At 38.5% G+C, this 16,358-nt stretch overlaps 1 pseudogene; it reads right to left on the bottom strand.

The window, feature by feature from the left end:
• Positions 1-16,358, bottom strand: part of LOC109113050 — a 117,608-nt pseudogene that overhangs the window by 71,722 nt on the left and 29,528 nt on the right.

Genomic DNA, 16,358 nt, shown 5'->3' with positions numbered 1-16,358 from the left:
GCTTGAACTGATTTTGCTTCAGGACCCAGATTTTTTTATTGGATGGCAAGTGGTGACCCAATACAGTGCCAAAATTAGTGTACAAAATTTAACCGTTTCAATTGTTTCATTGTCTCAGCAGCTAAACATGTGTTTTCATAAGTCATAGACCGTGGTCAAAAATAAATCATGTTTACCCTCATTGCAAGGGTACTTTTATTTAATGTAGTCTTGGTTGGTGAGGACATGTCATGTAACCTGTGCATGTTGGCATCTTCCTAATATGACCAGCTATCTGTGACAGATTGAATTTGTAGCAAAATACTGATTGGACTGTTAAATATTTTTATGTCCATAACAAAAGAGACAGTAAGTGTTTTATCCTTTCTTTTTAAGGCTGAATAATGAATGTCTCTACATACATAATGAATGTCTTTTTTTTCCCCAAAAAAATTAAATTCCTTTTTTTTTAAATAAATTAATAGAAACTTAGAAAAAATAAATTACAGTTTAATCTGTAACTGCTCAAAATCAAGTTTTAGGATTTGAAATACATAAATATATACAATATTAATACAAAACAACATAAAATAGCAACATAGAAATAAGAAGAAATATTTTACTTATTTAAACGCCGGTTAGGATACATGCAGTTCACGCAGGACACTATGCAGTATTTCTGATGTAAAGTGAACAGGGGGGTTAACATTAATATGGCTAATATGGTAAATTGCATTTTGTTATTTGCATTATTATATTTTTATTTACCAGAACAATTAAGAGCCGCTGACAATAAACAGTATTATGAGAAGACAGAAATACAAAGCCAAATTATTTAATGAATGAAATTTGAGATATTTTAGATAACTCTCAGGTGATTTCCCTCCTGGTCTATTCTATGTCTCTTTCATCAAGCTATACATCATTACTGTGCATTTTCCCTGTGCTCTCACAGGTTTTTTCAGTGCTAATTGAAGTCATAAATAGACCAGTCTGGCACATCCTTTGGCTGAATGGTGGCCTCATAAACTGGCCCATGGGATCTGAGATCACTTTATCAAATTCTGGCTACTTTTACATGACAGGGACAGAGACAAACTGCTGTGGCCTGGCTATGGCTATGTTCCAAGAATCTTGAATTTTGCCCAGTTGCCCTCCTGGACAGAGTACTGTCCACAACCATTGCACTCACCTGGATCCGCTGGAGAGCGATGGAGGCTTCCCGGATGCTATGAGGGGAGTCAAAGCATTTAGCGGTAGAGATGTTGGCATTGACCATCCACTGCCGGAAGTCATGCAGAGAAGAACGGAAGCGTTGTTCCAGCAGTTTCTCTTTATTCTGACATTCCCGGGAGGCTCGTAGGCTTAGGCTAATGAGGAAGATGCACAGAGCAGAATTTGAAAAGGAAAGGGTGAAAAAGGGGGGTGGGGGTTAAAATGGGTGAGTGTAGGGGGAGCTGATAGCACAAGGTGAGCACAGACATCTGTTTCAATGACAGGCTCTCTCAGAGGGAGAGTTGGGGTATCAGAAAGTGAAAACGCTGCAGAACCTGCGCACAAAAAAATGCACTAGCATGTCTGCACACAGATACACACTCACATACACGAATGCGGATGAGGTTAAAGTGGACAGTGGAGGGAAGATAAGCATGTTTTTTGGCTGCTATACCTGAAAAGCATGCTAACGAGGCAAAGTCTGCTGTCATGACAGGTGCTCTCAGCTGAAATGCTCACTTTTAGATGCAGCGCTATGAGGTGCAATATATCACAACCCTTCATTCACCGCAGTGCATTAAATTTATATGTGTAAATGTATTCTGTTAATTAAATAGAGCATGTGTATTTAACCTACAAAACAAACAATGACATTGTTATTTATTTATTTATTTATGAATGAATAAATAAATCATGAATGAATGAATAAATAATCTTTTTTTATTTACTCATTTTTTATTAATTTCTCTATTAATTTTATACATTATTCTTACATTTATTTTCAATGTTATAGTTTTATAATTTTAAATATGTTTTGCCAGTAAATACAGTTTTTACATTGTTCAAAAACTTTAAGGTCAATAAACACTGCAAATAAAATTGCTGAATAAATATCTCACATTTTCACCAAATTTAGGCCTCAAATTTATTTATTTTTACTTAATTTATTCTATTCATTAACTGCTATATATAAAATTTATTAATGTATAACCCAGATTTTTTTTTACTCTTTTCATATGTTTATTTTCAGAACTAAAAACCACCAAATGTATTTTTTATAAATTATGTTTATATGACATAAATATTAAATCATATTAAATATTAGAATACGGCCCGTTAAACAAAACCAGGTGGTGACCATTTGACTTCAAAAACCTTTAATCTCATGCATATGCATTCATGTCTGCAGCACACTCACCTGTTGTGTAGCTTAATGAGAGCGCTGACTCTGTCCGACTGTGGACCCAGATCACTGGAAAACCCACACAGTGAATTGAGCTGCGCCTTTAGCTTCTCCTCCATAACTTCAGCTGTCTGAAGCCCCTCCAGAACACCCTGACGAACACACACACAGCAGGGGTGAGTGTCAATGCACAGGCCAAACTTGACACCTAAAACCTCATTTATCAGCTTGATGCTTCTTCATGTACAGCTGTGCACACATACACAATTGAGCATTAACACACAGCTCTATTCAACTCCAAGAGCAGGGCTTCTTACAAAAGCATTTCTGTTCTTCAGCGACTCCAGGAAGCCTTCCCACTTCTCTGAACATGCCTGAGATTATACAGAGGCCATAGTGGTGCCTCTCTCTCTCTCTCTCTCTCTCTCTCTCTCTCTCTGAACATGCCTGAGATTATACAGAGGCCATACTCTCTCTCTCTCTATGTTCTTGCACCCTCCCCCGACCCCTCTCTTTAAAAACAAGAGGGAAATGCTTCCCTGACTTCCCCCTATAGAACACTTCCTCCCTCAATCTCTCTCCTCCTCTTTCTTCTCCTCACTCCTCCCTGTCTTCCACTTCGCACGCCGCAGTTCTCCCTCTCTTTCACACACTTTGGCGGCTCTCATTCCCTCTTCCTCGCCTTTTGACATGTTCTCTCATTTTCGTTCACACTCTTTCTCTCCCCCTCCATTTTACATTCTCTCCTCCTTCCTCCCTCCCCGCCTCCTCTCCCCTCTCTCTCTCTCTCTCTCTCTCTCTCTCATTCCCTCGATCCTGGTGAGAGTCAGCTGTCAGATGTTGAGGAGCTTGAGCTGTGCAAACAAGCATGTAACACAAACAAGTCCGGACACCAGAAACACGGGATGAGAGAAAGTACTATACAAGAAAAGAAGGAAACACTGAGGGACTTGAGGAAGAGGAAGAAAAATCTGCAATCCTTTTTTTCAATTATCTGAGAAGCAAGAAGCAGATGTAGCCTAAGTATAAACAACCTCAGCAGCATGAAAACATATTACTACAGAAAGAAAACAAAATCAAGAGAGGAAAGGGGAAAAGAGAAGCTCTATACTATTTAAATATTACTTTCTGGCTATAACCTTGTAAGAGTTTGATGTTTCAAAAAAATTATTTAATTCTTCACCAAACTGTCACTTTCCAAACAGTACGTGTGAGAGCTTACATATTATACACTGTAATTAGATAGCATTTTACCTTATACACTCCCCTTCATCTCTCAATTACCTTGGCGACCGTCCATCCCTCCACCGCCGCAGCTCCGCTATTCCTCCGCTCGGCGCTGCTCAGTCCCTCGCTCCACTCCTTCAGCTGGCCCCCCAGCTTCTGCATTTCTTCCTCCAACTGCGCTGTCAGCCGTGTCTGCTCTCGCTCGGCCCCTGTCGCCGCGGCCACGGCCGTCTCGAGGGCGTCGCGAGCTCGTAGTGAAGCTCCCTCCCACTGGTGCAGCGCTCGAGCCAGTGCCGCCACTTCTCCATCCATCAGCTCACAGCCCGCCGCCGCTGTGTGCCTTCCGGCTCTCTCCGCGCTCAGCCGCACGCGCCGCAGCCGCTCACGCCCCTCGCACGCGCCGCGCTCCAGCAGCTCCTAAAGGAGGGAGAGAGGGAGATGAAGAGAGGGAGGGTAAAGTTGCTACGGAAACTGCGGCATCGGTGGCTGCTTGTTATCCAACTACTGCCGCCGCCGCTCGTGATTCTCTCGGCGGTGAGACTGCTGTTCAAGCGCGCTAAAAACTCTCACATCGGATCTTTCCCTCACGCTTCAGAGCATGAACGCTCCTCTCTGCCACCTCCCACCTTTTTTAATAATCTCAATTTCCATTATTTTTATACACGAATATCTACTTGTTTACTTTCTCAGTCAAAAATATTTCATTGCACAATTTAGGTGTATTTTACATGGGATAATTCTCATTGCTGAAGGAATGACTGAACTAATGAATGAAATTATAATTTAATTCATTCAGTCATTCGTTCAGCAGTGAGAATTATCCCATGTAAAATACACATAAATTGTGCAGTGAAATGTTTTATTTATATATATATATATATATATATATATATATATATATATATATAAAATAAAAAAATGAATAAAACTGTAATATTAAAATAAAGTCATTAAAAGAGAACTAAAGTGTTCTCTATATAATAGCCTATATTTTTTTATTTATTTTGTCATCAACCATACAATATCAAGATAGATTAAAAAAATAAATAAATAAATAAATAAAGCATTTCCATCATAACAGCTTTCCATGCAAAATGCATTTATGTTCAGTAATAAACAGATGACATTTTAAGGTGATGATCCCTGACAAATAAACCGCAGCTTTAAAGGTAAAGAGATGGAAGGGTTTATTTGAATATAATTTATTTAAAGTGCTGCTGTGTAGTCTTATTATCCTTTATGGCATATACCACTCTCTCATTCTCCCTGACTGGCATTGATTATCCAGGGAGAAATGTGCAAACAGCATAGAAATTTCCCACCAAAATCCCCCCCCAGTGCCTCTGGTACTTTTCTCTCATTTTTTCTTTCTCATCAAACACACATCCCGTTTTATGGAGATTTTCCTTCTCATCAAACACGCACACTAAGTGTTATGGAGATAAGCAGAGAGTATAGTGAGCTAATCAGCACAAAAATATTGCAGATCCATAACAACAGTAAAATCTAAGCATGTGCATCCATTGATTTGTAGTCCTGTGAGAGCATGTAGTACAGAAACTCTGACCTTGAAATGAAGCACACAGTTCTGTTCCCGCACTTACACAGCCTAAATGTTCAAACATTTGATGACACACATACACTCACAGTTTAAAGGGGACACTGGATGCAAAATTCACTTTTAAATGGTGTTTGCATATAATGTGTCTTAACAGTGAGTGGACACAACCACCTTACGATGATATAAATATTTTAATCCCCCCCAAAATACTAAACAGTTTCAATAATCAAGCCATGTTGATTTTCTGATCAATATGACGTCATATTGCTCTGGCCCCACCCACTACAGCTGACAGACTGTCCCGTATTAACATATCTCCGCCCTCATCCAGTTTCCACCTCGTAAGCAATGCAGGTGTTTTGTAGTTGGATGTAAAAATGAACATAACAGTCTTCATTTTCTCCCAACATCAGAGCCACAGAAGACTCAGTAGATTAGTTTTGTTTTTGATGGTAGTGCGCTACCGAATACACCTAAATTCGTTTATGTCTGCCCATATCATTTTACTCCAGACTGCTTTCTGAACGAGGGACAATTCAAGGCAGGTTTTTCTAAAAAGTTAACACTCAAGGATGGACCAGTAGCCACTGCTCGTGATCCAGCTGCATCTCCAAAAAAAGTAAATCTCACACTTTATATTTTTTATGATTATTTGCAAAATGCTTTCCTCTTCCATGGGAGAGAGGGGCGGGGTGAGCAGAGCTCATTAGCATTAAAAGAGATATGCACCGAAACGGGTCGCTGTGAACAGAGCTGTTTTTGACGGGGTAAAAAAGGTGTTGTTTTAAATGACCACTGAGGAATTTTAACCAAAAGTATGTTGCAGAAATTTCATGAAGACCCTAAAGAATCATGCCAACTTGTGGAAAATGGGCATCCGATGTCCCCTTTAACAAACAAATGCTCCATTTAAATCTTGTAATACACTCAGTTGTTTTTTTTTTTTTTTTTTTCTGTGCATTACTTTTTTTGTAGATTTAGCATTTTGTATTTCCTTGTACACTGGTAAAAATTATGTGTTGGATTTACTTAAAATATATATGCACCATTTTTGCAACACACTTTTTAAGTAAACCCAACTTGGAACAATTTTACTTAAAATAAACAAGAAAATCTTTGTTATCCGAACTTAAATATTTGAGTTCACTCAACATTCTTTACTTAAAATATTCAACATTATATAATCTATATAATCATTATATAATAATTTTAACAGATTTTAATTTAATTTAATTTTATTGTAAATTGTACAAATCAAGCTGAGTGCCTCACTACTGTCAAGAAACATCTGTGTGCTCTTGACCCACAACTGGTAATGTGCACTTTCAGAAAAGAAACACTCTTAAGCTTTTTTTCCCACTGATTTCACTATTTTGGGGAATTTGGTATTGCAAACACTTCATCATGGTATTATAATCTTCTTCTGAAAGGCATTTTAGATGAAAGTTTCTGCTAACTGAATAATTTAAACTGCAAATTGTGTACGTGTATAATGCTGTTGTATTCTGTCCTGCACTATGTTGATTGGCAGCTGATGCATTACAATGTCTCTCGTGGGGTTAATAAAAACTCATATCTCTCTATTTATACACCCAAACTCACATAATCATATGTGCAGATGAAATGCAATTATGCATTCATATTATCAGTGTCCCACATAATTTGACGTGCAGTCTCACACCATCTCATCTGCTTCAAAGAATGAATTTGTTCTTTTTATTTCACAACATTCAGAGTGAAAAGATGATGTTTGTAAATGAGAAAAACAATATGAAGGTTATTTCTATCATTTTCCACAGAGGTTGTTATGAGACCCTTAGAGAGAAGACAAGGTTGTAAAACACACAGAAAGAGGAATGTCTAATTAACGTGTCAAAGCTTCAGAATTATGAGAATGGAATGAAATATATTTAAATTGCATGCTTATTTTATACAGATGTGGACTTTATTAAACATAATATAAATGAGAGTCTGACACAAAATAATACTAGTGGTATACTCTGTGGTATGGCATGCTATAAAAAGATGTAGGATAAAACTGACCAATTCTTTAATATTTTTTAATTTAATACTCTTACCCGGACTTTAGTCAGTTTCTGATTTAAGACTGTTGGGTCTTAGGATGGGTCAGAGTGTTGCTGAAGCTCCTCCCCTACCACCATTAGCCAGTCAGTGAGCTCCCTGTTTGTTTCCATGTACTTCTTATGTTCGAGGACAACGTCCTCTGACAATCGGACTCTCTCCTAATTAAGATAAAATATTAATTAACTCATTTCAGTTTTAACATAAACACTCTCGTTCACGATTACACTACAACTATCAACTAGCATTAACAAATAACAATTACTTCACCTCTGCTGCAGCTTTGACATCCTCAAACTGTGCCCTAAGGAGAACCATTTCATCTTCCTTAAAGACGGGGTCACCAGTGCGTTTGTAAAGTTCAGCCGCACTCTCCTCCAGATAGCACAGAGCTCCCTGGTGGTCCTCCACATCTGATGACAGCAAGCGCAGTCTCTCCAACTGCTTTCGTTTCTCCCTGAGTCCAAGCTGGGGCTCAAGAGGACCTTTAACCTCCAGCCCTACTCCCTCCAGCCATCTCTGCAGCTGTGCACGAGACTCCACGAACAAATCCCACGGATTAACGGTCCATTCCAATCGGCTAAAACACATAGGACAGATAAGAGGAAAAAGGTATATTGATTTTTTTAAATATTTTTATATTTTACATTCTTACAATTTTTACAGTATTATTCAGCATATTTATCTAGATAGAATGATAAACCAACAGAAAAACAGACTGATAGATAGATAGACAGACAGACAGACAGACAGATAGAAAAATAGGATAGATAGATAGATAGATAGATAGATAGATAGATAGATAGATAGATAGATAGATATATAGATAGATAGATAGATAGATAGATAGATAGATAGATAGATAGATAGATAGATAGATAGATAGATAGATAGATAGATAGATCCCATTATCAAACCCAGACAGAATTATTTAGCAGATAATTAGAAAAAACAGCTCCATTACACCCATGGTGTTAATTGAAACTGATAGAGCCAGATATAACTTGGTTACCATAGTGATGATGAGTATAATTGAATAAAAGCCCAGGTGCCTGGCACCTGCAGTCAAGCACGCATGCCAATTTAAAAACAGATCACTATGCTCCGGGGGGGGGGGGGGGGGGGGCCACTCTTTTCACTCTTGACCCAAAAATACCTTAATGGCTCCGGTAATTATATTAATATTGATGTTTCCATTGTCATGATTTTATTTTCATTTAAATCCAACTATCAGTTGACCTAAACTTCTGCAATTATGGTCAAGTTAATCTTTTATAACCAGATCACTCAGCTCATTAAAGTCAATAGGTTACCTATGGCAACTCATTGCACTCAAAAGCAGTGCTGCCCATGCGTCTTCAATTTCCTGAAGCTTAGAGCAAATCACTCCTCGTTCCACTTCTCCACTGTCCCTGACGACCATCTCTGCCTTCCCGGCTGCCATGTTGAGCTTTACCTCGCCCTCTCCCTTCATAAGCAGGATATCCTGGATGAGAGGAAACAAACACAAGTTACAGCTACTGCACAGATACAGACCAGCCATTCTAAAAATATTGCTTCTCCTTAAACAGTATTGGGGAAATGTCAGTTGAGTGTTGCATGTACACCATATTTCATGGATGACAGGACAAAAATGGCCAAAAATTCAGAGGATAAGGAGTGGTACAAAAATACAGCTTATTTTAGATGAAAAAATAATAATAAAATACAAATAATATTTTATGACTTTGTACAAAAATGAAGTCTTTTCTTCAAAAACCACTGTTCTAGATCACAAAATGTGTGGATTTTTCAAGTTGTTCATTTCCTACAATTCTTCTGCATGTACCCGTGCTCGCTCAAGTTTTTCTCTTCCACCTCCTTTTTATTCCCCTCCATGTTCTCTAGTTTCTCTAAGTTCCTCTCAACGTCCTTCAGCCAGGTTTCCACTGCCTTTAGTGCTTCCTCAAATGCCTGGTACTCTTGCAGGTTGCGGAGTCGACTCCTGGCCTCCTGCAGCAAAGCCTCATGGTTTGAGAGCAACTCTGCTGCCACACTATTCTCTGAAGTAGATCCTCTCTCTGTTATAGTGAGAGAGGACTGACACAGGCGTTCAAGAGATGCCCTGTGAAAAAAAAAGATAAAGCCAGCTCAGATTTATTCGTGATGGATTGTAGTGTGAAAAATACACAAGTATATGTACTTACATGCACATTTTCATTTACACATGCTGCCTCACACACATGCACACAGACTGTCCATATGTACCTCCTCATCAGCAGCACTCTGTGGATTTCCTCCACTCTTCTCAGCTCTTCTGAGCAGTTGGGGGCTGCAGACTGACTCTCACCCCACAGAGGAGCATCTGTCTTCAGTCTTGCCTCCAGCTGTTGCAGCCAGTTGCTCAGCTCCACCACACGCATTTCATACCTTAATAAGACCAAATACACTGGATTTACCTAAAAAAAAAAATATATAAAATCTGACACACTGGATTTAATTTCCATTCACAGTATAGTACATGGATGGTTAAATAGGTCATTGTCACATTGTACCACATCATAGGCTATGGTATTGTGAAAGGGCTAGCGTAGTTGTAAAATGTAAATATCATGATGTTATGTAATAGAATCATTCCTTCAACAGAAAAAGAACATTTTCAAGTCCCCATCATATGTCTTAACATATTATCTAAAATAGTGGTTCTCAACAAGGGGGGCCTAATGAGTCTTCAAATTCTAAAAATGGCCAAAAATACAGGGGATCACATGCATCAATTTCATTGTGCAATGTTATCTCACTTTTATTGTCCATAGGGTCCGTCCTGTTTTGCATGCTGTTAATTGTCTTGACATTTTGTAAATAATCAAAATATAATGAATAAAGTTTTATTTCAAGCACCTGAGCTTAGACTGTAGGCTCAGAGAGCACAACTTACCCATTTAATAGGTTGGCACTTTCTTCCAGAGCCCGTATGCGCTGCCCGCATTCCATAACAAATAAATCCAAGGCATATTGACAAGAGTCCAGTTGCTCCTGTATGCTTCCAGTCCCACATTTGGTGAGATGCAAGAGGAGTCTCTCTCCATCCTCACAAACCCGAGCCAAGCGCTCCTCACCCTCCATGACTTCCTTTACTGCAGTCTGAAAATGATGGGATAAATGAATCCAATTATATAAGGGACAGAATGAACCATTGTTATTAATAATGGTAAATGGCTCCTAATCCCAAATTTCTAATCCGACATAATCCCCTATTAGTTGGAGGTCTGAAATGCTTCTTCAATGTTTCACTTCTGATTGGTAGTTGCCTTATTGCTTTGCTCTGGTGCAATGTTCCATTACATGACTGAGTCATTTTATTTGTTGTATGATGCTACCTGGAGCTTTTGTTGCTTGGCTGAAATAGCAACAGCATCTCCTGTTTGCTCAAAGCAGTCCTCCATTCCAGCCCTCAACTCAGACAGCCAACGGTGAAAAGCATGTGCTTTCTCTAGCAGAAGGAAAGACAGAAAGAGAACGACAGTCCATAAGAAGAAGTATATGTGAGCTGTTGCTGCATGCGGACAGATGGACTGTGTAGGTGTGTATGGATGGAACAGCTCTCTGTTGTCTTAGTAACCAGCCTCGACCAATTCCACCGGGAGCAATCATAATGTCAGTGGGAGAGGCAGCATCTGAGGCACAGGTGTGTGGCTGTCATGTTTTTAGGGAGTGCCATGCAGAACCATTTCAATCAAACATAAATAAATAAAATACCTATAATAAACTATTCATGAGCCAATTTAATGGTATGTGGTTTTAAAATCCCATCTAAAGTCCCATCTTAGTTTACTTATAACTCAGACGTACACTATTGTTCAAAAGTCTGGAGTCAGACTCTTTTTTTTTCAAACAAATAAATTAAGAAATTAACTTTATTCAGCAAATACACACTAAACTGATCAAAAGTGATGGTAAATGCTGTAATAAATAATACAATTTCCGAAGGATCCTGTTACACTGAAGACTGGAGTAATTAAAATTCAGCTTTGCCATTACAGGAATATTGTAAAATACATTTTAAAATACATTAAAATACAAAGCACCTATTTTAAACTGTAATTATACTTCATATTACAGTTTCATTGTGTTTTCAATCAAATATATACAGCCTAGGTGAGTATAAGAGACTTCTTTCAAAAAAAATTTAACATTTGAATCGTAGTGTACATTTTATCATTTAATTCATGTATTATTTTTTAGTGTTACACTCACCACTGAAGATCTGCAGTAGAGTGTCCTGAAGAGACCCCAGGATCTGGCTGCGGCGTTGTGTCACTTCCTCATTCCTCTTGACCAGGTGGGAGACAGCATCACCAGCAGGGTCAGGTCCTTAGTTGGGTATGTTCTACACAGTGCTCTGAGAGACTCATTTGCTACATCCAGACTCACTTCTAAATGCTTCTGTGACCTCTCAACCTCCTAACAAAATTACAGGGTATATCATTTTTAACTGAATGTTACATGCTGACATAGCAGAATTCTGCCTCTATATTTAAATAAAATTCAGTCACTTCACTAACCTTGATCTTAACAAAATTCTCTGGGTCAGAGGATGTTGAAAACTTTGAGAGTGAGTCCTCCGAGGTCTTCAGCTGCTCTGAAATCTGGGGAAATTAGTTCTAGAAGCTGCTGCCTCTGGGAGTTGAAGTCTTTATACATGCCTTTGGTCTGTTCATACACTTCTGCAGCATGGGAAATCCGCTTCCTCAGATCTGCAGCCATCACCTCAAAAGAACAAGAACACGTGCTGTGTTTACCAATGGCCATGACTGGCAGTGTGTTTTTTTGTTCTCTTTACATACTACAGTAGATGATGAAACATGTCACAACCACTGCTGATGAATACCTGCAGTTCAGTGTGTATGTGCTGGGTTTTTATCAGTTCCTGTAGCTGTGTCATCTTTTCCTGCAAGGTCTTCAGTTCATCCTCCTTATTATCCAACTCCAGCTGTACAAACACAGAAATTATGGTTCTTATTTGTACCATGTTTTGGTTTTGATTTTATGTGTTTTATTAAAAGTTTATTTTACAAGGTTAAAATCGCCTTGGTTAAATCTCACCTTGAATTCAGAGAGGCGTTCTTCCATGTCATGAGCAGAGAGTAGACTGGCAGCTCCTTCACTGAGCTCACTGACAGAGATGGCACTCCAACACTCAATGTCATTAGCCATTTTATTAATGTCATTCCACAGCTCAAGGGAGCAAGTGTAAAGACTGATGTCTGTATCCGTCCTCTCAGAGATCTGCACAAAAAATGAACACTGGCCATTAGTGCATCCTGTACATAATGTGATGTAAATAATAAGAAAGTAGACACACTCATTTCCCCAGCATAAGGGATGTATACATTTCACTTCTACATCACCATCCATATGTATAGAATTTTGTTTGTACTTACCTTTACCTTTTTCTTTCTTTTTCTTTTTTCTTTCTTTCTTTCTTTCATGGTATAAATACTTCCCTTTTATCTGAACTGTTATTTGTTTTTGTTTTTTTGTATCATAAAAATATATAAATGATAAATATAAAGAATAAAGGATGCAATGGTATACTTAAAATCTGGCCTATTTCAAAAAGACAATAACTGTATGACAACCAATAACTGGTCGATATCGGAACTAAACCGAGCATGCTAAATGATGTCTAATGAAAAGCATTAAATGCACTCACATCCAGCCACTGATCAACAATGGCATCCATCTCCATTGTGACATTTTCACTCTGAATGCTTTCCTCTGGAAGCTTCTTCAGTACGCTGGTCAGGCGTTTGCCTGAACCAATGAGCTTATTCAGGTCCTCCTTAGTGGCCGCCAACTCTGGCCTCACCGCTTCCAGCTGAGCAAACAGAGATAACCTTATTACCTGTGTGCTTGTTATCATAATCTAAATCATTTGTTTAATAGGTGGCACACACTGAGGCACTAACCCGTGACAGAGCTCTGTGGATATCCTCAGGGTTGTGTGGGTCCGACTGGGCCATTGTGACGGCATGAGCTCTCTCTACGACCGAGCTGATCCTGGTTCTCAGGGTCTGATATTCCCTACAGAGCTCCAGAAGGTTTGCACAAAGGTCATGGCTGTATGGGGACAAACACAAGCAGCCAAGTCTCAGATTTTAGGCACGAAGTGAGGGGAACATCAATAGAGCTATGTAAACACACACTGCAGTCTTGGCAATAGCTCAAAACACTCTCCCTTTCTTCAGTTTCTTTAATCTAAAGGATAATCTATTTAGAGATTCACCCACATATCCATCAAACAACGCACACACAATAAACCACACCTAAACTGCATTTAAACATGGCAACAGTCGCAACCTGTCAAAACACCCATCCATCAACCCACTGGCCCACTCCAGCCTCTCCCTCCTCTCCCTCCCATAAATCATCCATATCAAGTTCAATTTGACAAACCATTCTTTTATCTAAACATACTAAGTTTCAATGGGAAGGTTAGTGTATAAGGCTTGGATAACGAAATACTCACTCCTCCACAATAATTGCCCTAGTCCTCTCCCAGGTGGACTGGACCCAAGGCTACGTCCCGTTGGGCATCTCCTGCAAGCTCAGAGTCTTTGTGTGCCAGTTGTTCTCCTCTTTCTCCCAACCACAGCTGACTGTGCTGTAGGGCTTGGATCTCTTCCTCCAACTGCTTCAGCAACCACAACCTGAAAAAAAGAGTTATTTTTAAAAAAGCATAGAACAAACTTTGCCATTGTTAGAGTAAAATTACAAAACTCATACATTTGCTTACAGTAAACAACTAAATGGCTCAATATGCAGTCCACGTTTTTTGGAATGTACAGTAAAATGCAATTTTACAACAGTAAAGCACAGTTTATATTGTATATGCATGCTTCTAAATATACATATTATTAAAAATTTATACATTAATTATTATAATTCTATTGATATTTTATTATTTATTACTTTATTATGTATATATACACCATTACATTTAAAAAAAAATTAAAACCATACAAAAACTTTTTCATTACTAGAAATAAAATAATTCTCATTTTTAATCTTATCATGTATTTTTGTTTTATGTAATATAATAATTAAATAATTATGAATAAAACCAATATAGACATATAATAAAAAAATACAAAAAATGACAAACACAACAAAATTACTAAAATTTTAACTAAAATTAAAATGGAAATGGAAAATATAATTTTTTATTAATAATCTATAATTTATAGAAAAAAAATTATTTAATTGCACAGTATCATTATATATATATATATTTACATTAAACTAAAATAACTACGTGAAATGCCAGAGTTCGAATTTAAGATATTTTAGAAATTATACTAAAAATAGTATTATACATTTTAACTGATGTTTTAGGTGCTTATTTTGGTCAAGGTCTTTTGCTGATGTCAGGATGGATTAGTTTTGAAAATGTGATGTCGACATGATGCGATGTCTTCTACGTGGAATGTGGTTTGAGTGATTGGAAAACATTTTGAACACTGTTTACACCTCTATTTATGTATTTAGCACTGTTTTTCCTGTTTACTTCCTCAAAAAAGATTTTAATACCAGATACAAAATACCAGCCACATAAGAATTGGTATGAAAAGGCCCTAAAGACAGTAGTGGCAGAGAAAACATAAGTGCCTATACCTCTGTTGAAAGGCATGTGTGCTGGCTTCTGTAGGCCACGGTATATTGACTCTGTCCTCCAGCTTTGCCAGGCTCCCAAGCAGCAGCTCCTTCCGTCCCCTAAAGGAACTCCACATGGGCAGCTAGTGCCTCTGCCTCACTCTGCTTTTGTCCCAATGCTTCTCTGAAGCACCTGCACGCTCAATGCAACCATCATCCACCAGCCCTCTGCAGGATGTTGTTTCCTCCTCTGACCCCTGCAAATGAAAATGTGCTTTGTTCAGGATGATATCCAGGCTAATAGCCTGCACCTCCAGACATGCTAACTCCTTGGCAAGGTCCCCAAGTTCCTGATTTATTTCCCTGACTTTGGAGTCATCCCAGCTCCCTCTTCCTTCACAGCATCCTGGAATGTCTGTAGAGTGGTTCTGGCTTTATTGTAAGTCTCACAGAAGTCTTTTAATTTGAGTAGAGCTTCATCTCGATGTGCTACTAAACTCTGAGCTTCACTGAAGAGTTGAAGGCAATCCTCCTTCCTGGTCTGGAGGTGTTGCAGGTCTTTTGAGGCTAAAGACGGGCTGAGAGCATCTAGATGTGGCTGTAAGGCCTCCAGAGACTTTCCCTGGGTCTGAAGGGATATCTTGTCCTCCTTTAAACCATTGGAGAAAACAGATATTTATATATTTTTCACTTTAGACATGAAAGGATGATGATTGGATGATTTAGGCCTACTATAAAGACATAATGTACCTTGGTTTTGGAATCAGCAGACTGTGGATCAGTTATGCTGACTTTGCAGGTGCTTTGGATGTGCCTGAGGAAGTTCTCACTCCACTGAGTCAGAGCAAACGAGACCTGATTGAACTGCTCCAACTTAGAAAGATGGGACTGAAGTTCCTGAATCCTGAAAATACAAAATTAAAGGTCAGGTCTCACCATCCATATTAAAGGAATATTTGATAATGCAAATGAAACTTTGTATTACATGCAGTGAGTATTTTATAAAGAATTTTTGATCAAATAAATGCAGCCTTGATCAGCATGAGAGACTTCTTCCAAACTTTTGACCATTGCACCATGTTTTACTACTTGATAATGCATGAGGAAACATCCTCATTATGGACAGATTTTGCATATGGCCTCATGTACTGTATATTTTAGAAGCACATCTGCAAACATATAGACTTAAAGCCAAATGACAAGGACTAAAAAGCCAAAAATAAATAAATAAATCAAATTTACCTGAGTGGTATACTGGTACTGAGAGAACACCACCTTTCTTCCAGGTTACAGTGAAGATCTCTAAGCTCTGCGGTCCTTTCCTCTGAAGCTGAAGAGTACAGAGACTTTGCACGGATCTCCAAACTTTCCAACAAAGACTCCTGAGAGGGAACTTCTGACTGCATGTCCTTGTACATTATAGGGGGAAAAAATGGGTTATTTGCTATTAAAGACACAGTCCCACATTTTTACACA

Source organism: Cyprinus carpio, unplaced genomic scaffold, assembly GCF_018340385.1.
Source record: "Cyprinus carpio isolate SPL01 unplaced genomic scaffold, ASM1834038v1 S000006753, whole genome shotgun sequence".
Taxonomy (NCBI): Eukaryota; Metazoa; Chordata; class Actinopteri; order Cypriniformes; family Cyprinidae; genus Cyprinus; species Cyprinus carpio.
Note: the sequence above shows the minus strand (reverse complement) of the source record. Positions and strands in the feature narration are given on the sequence as shown.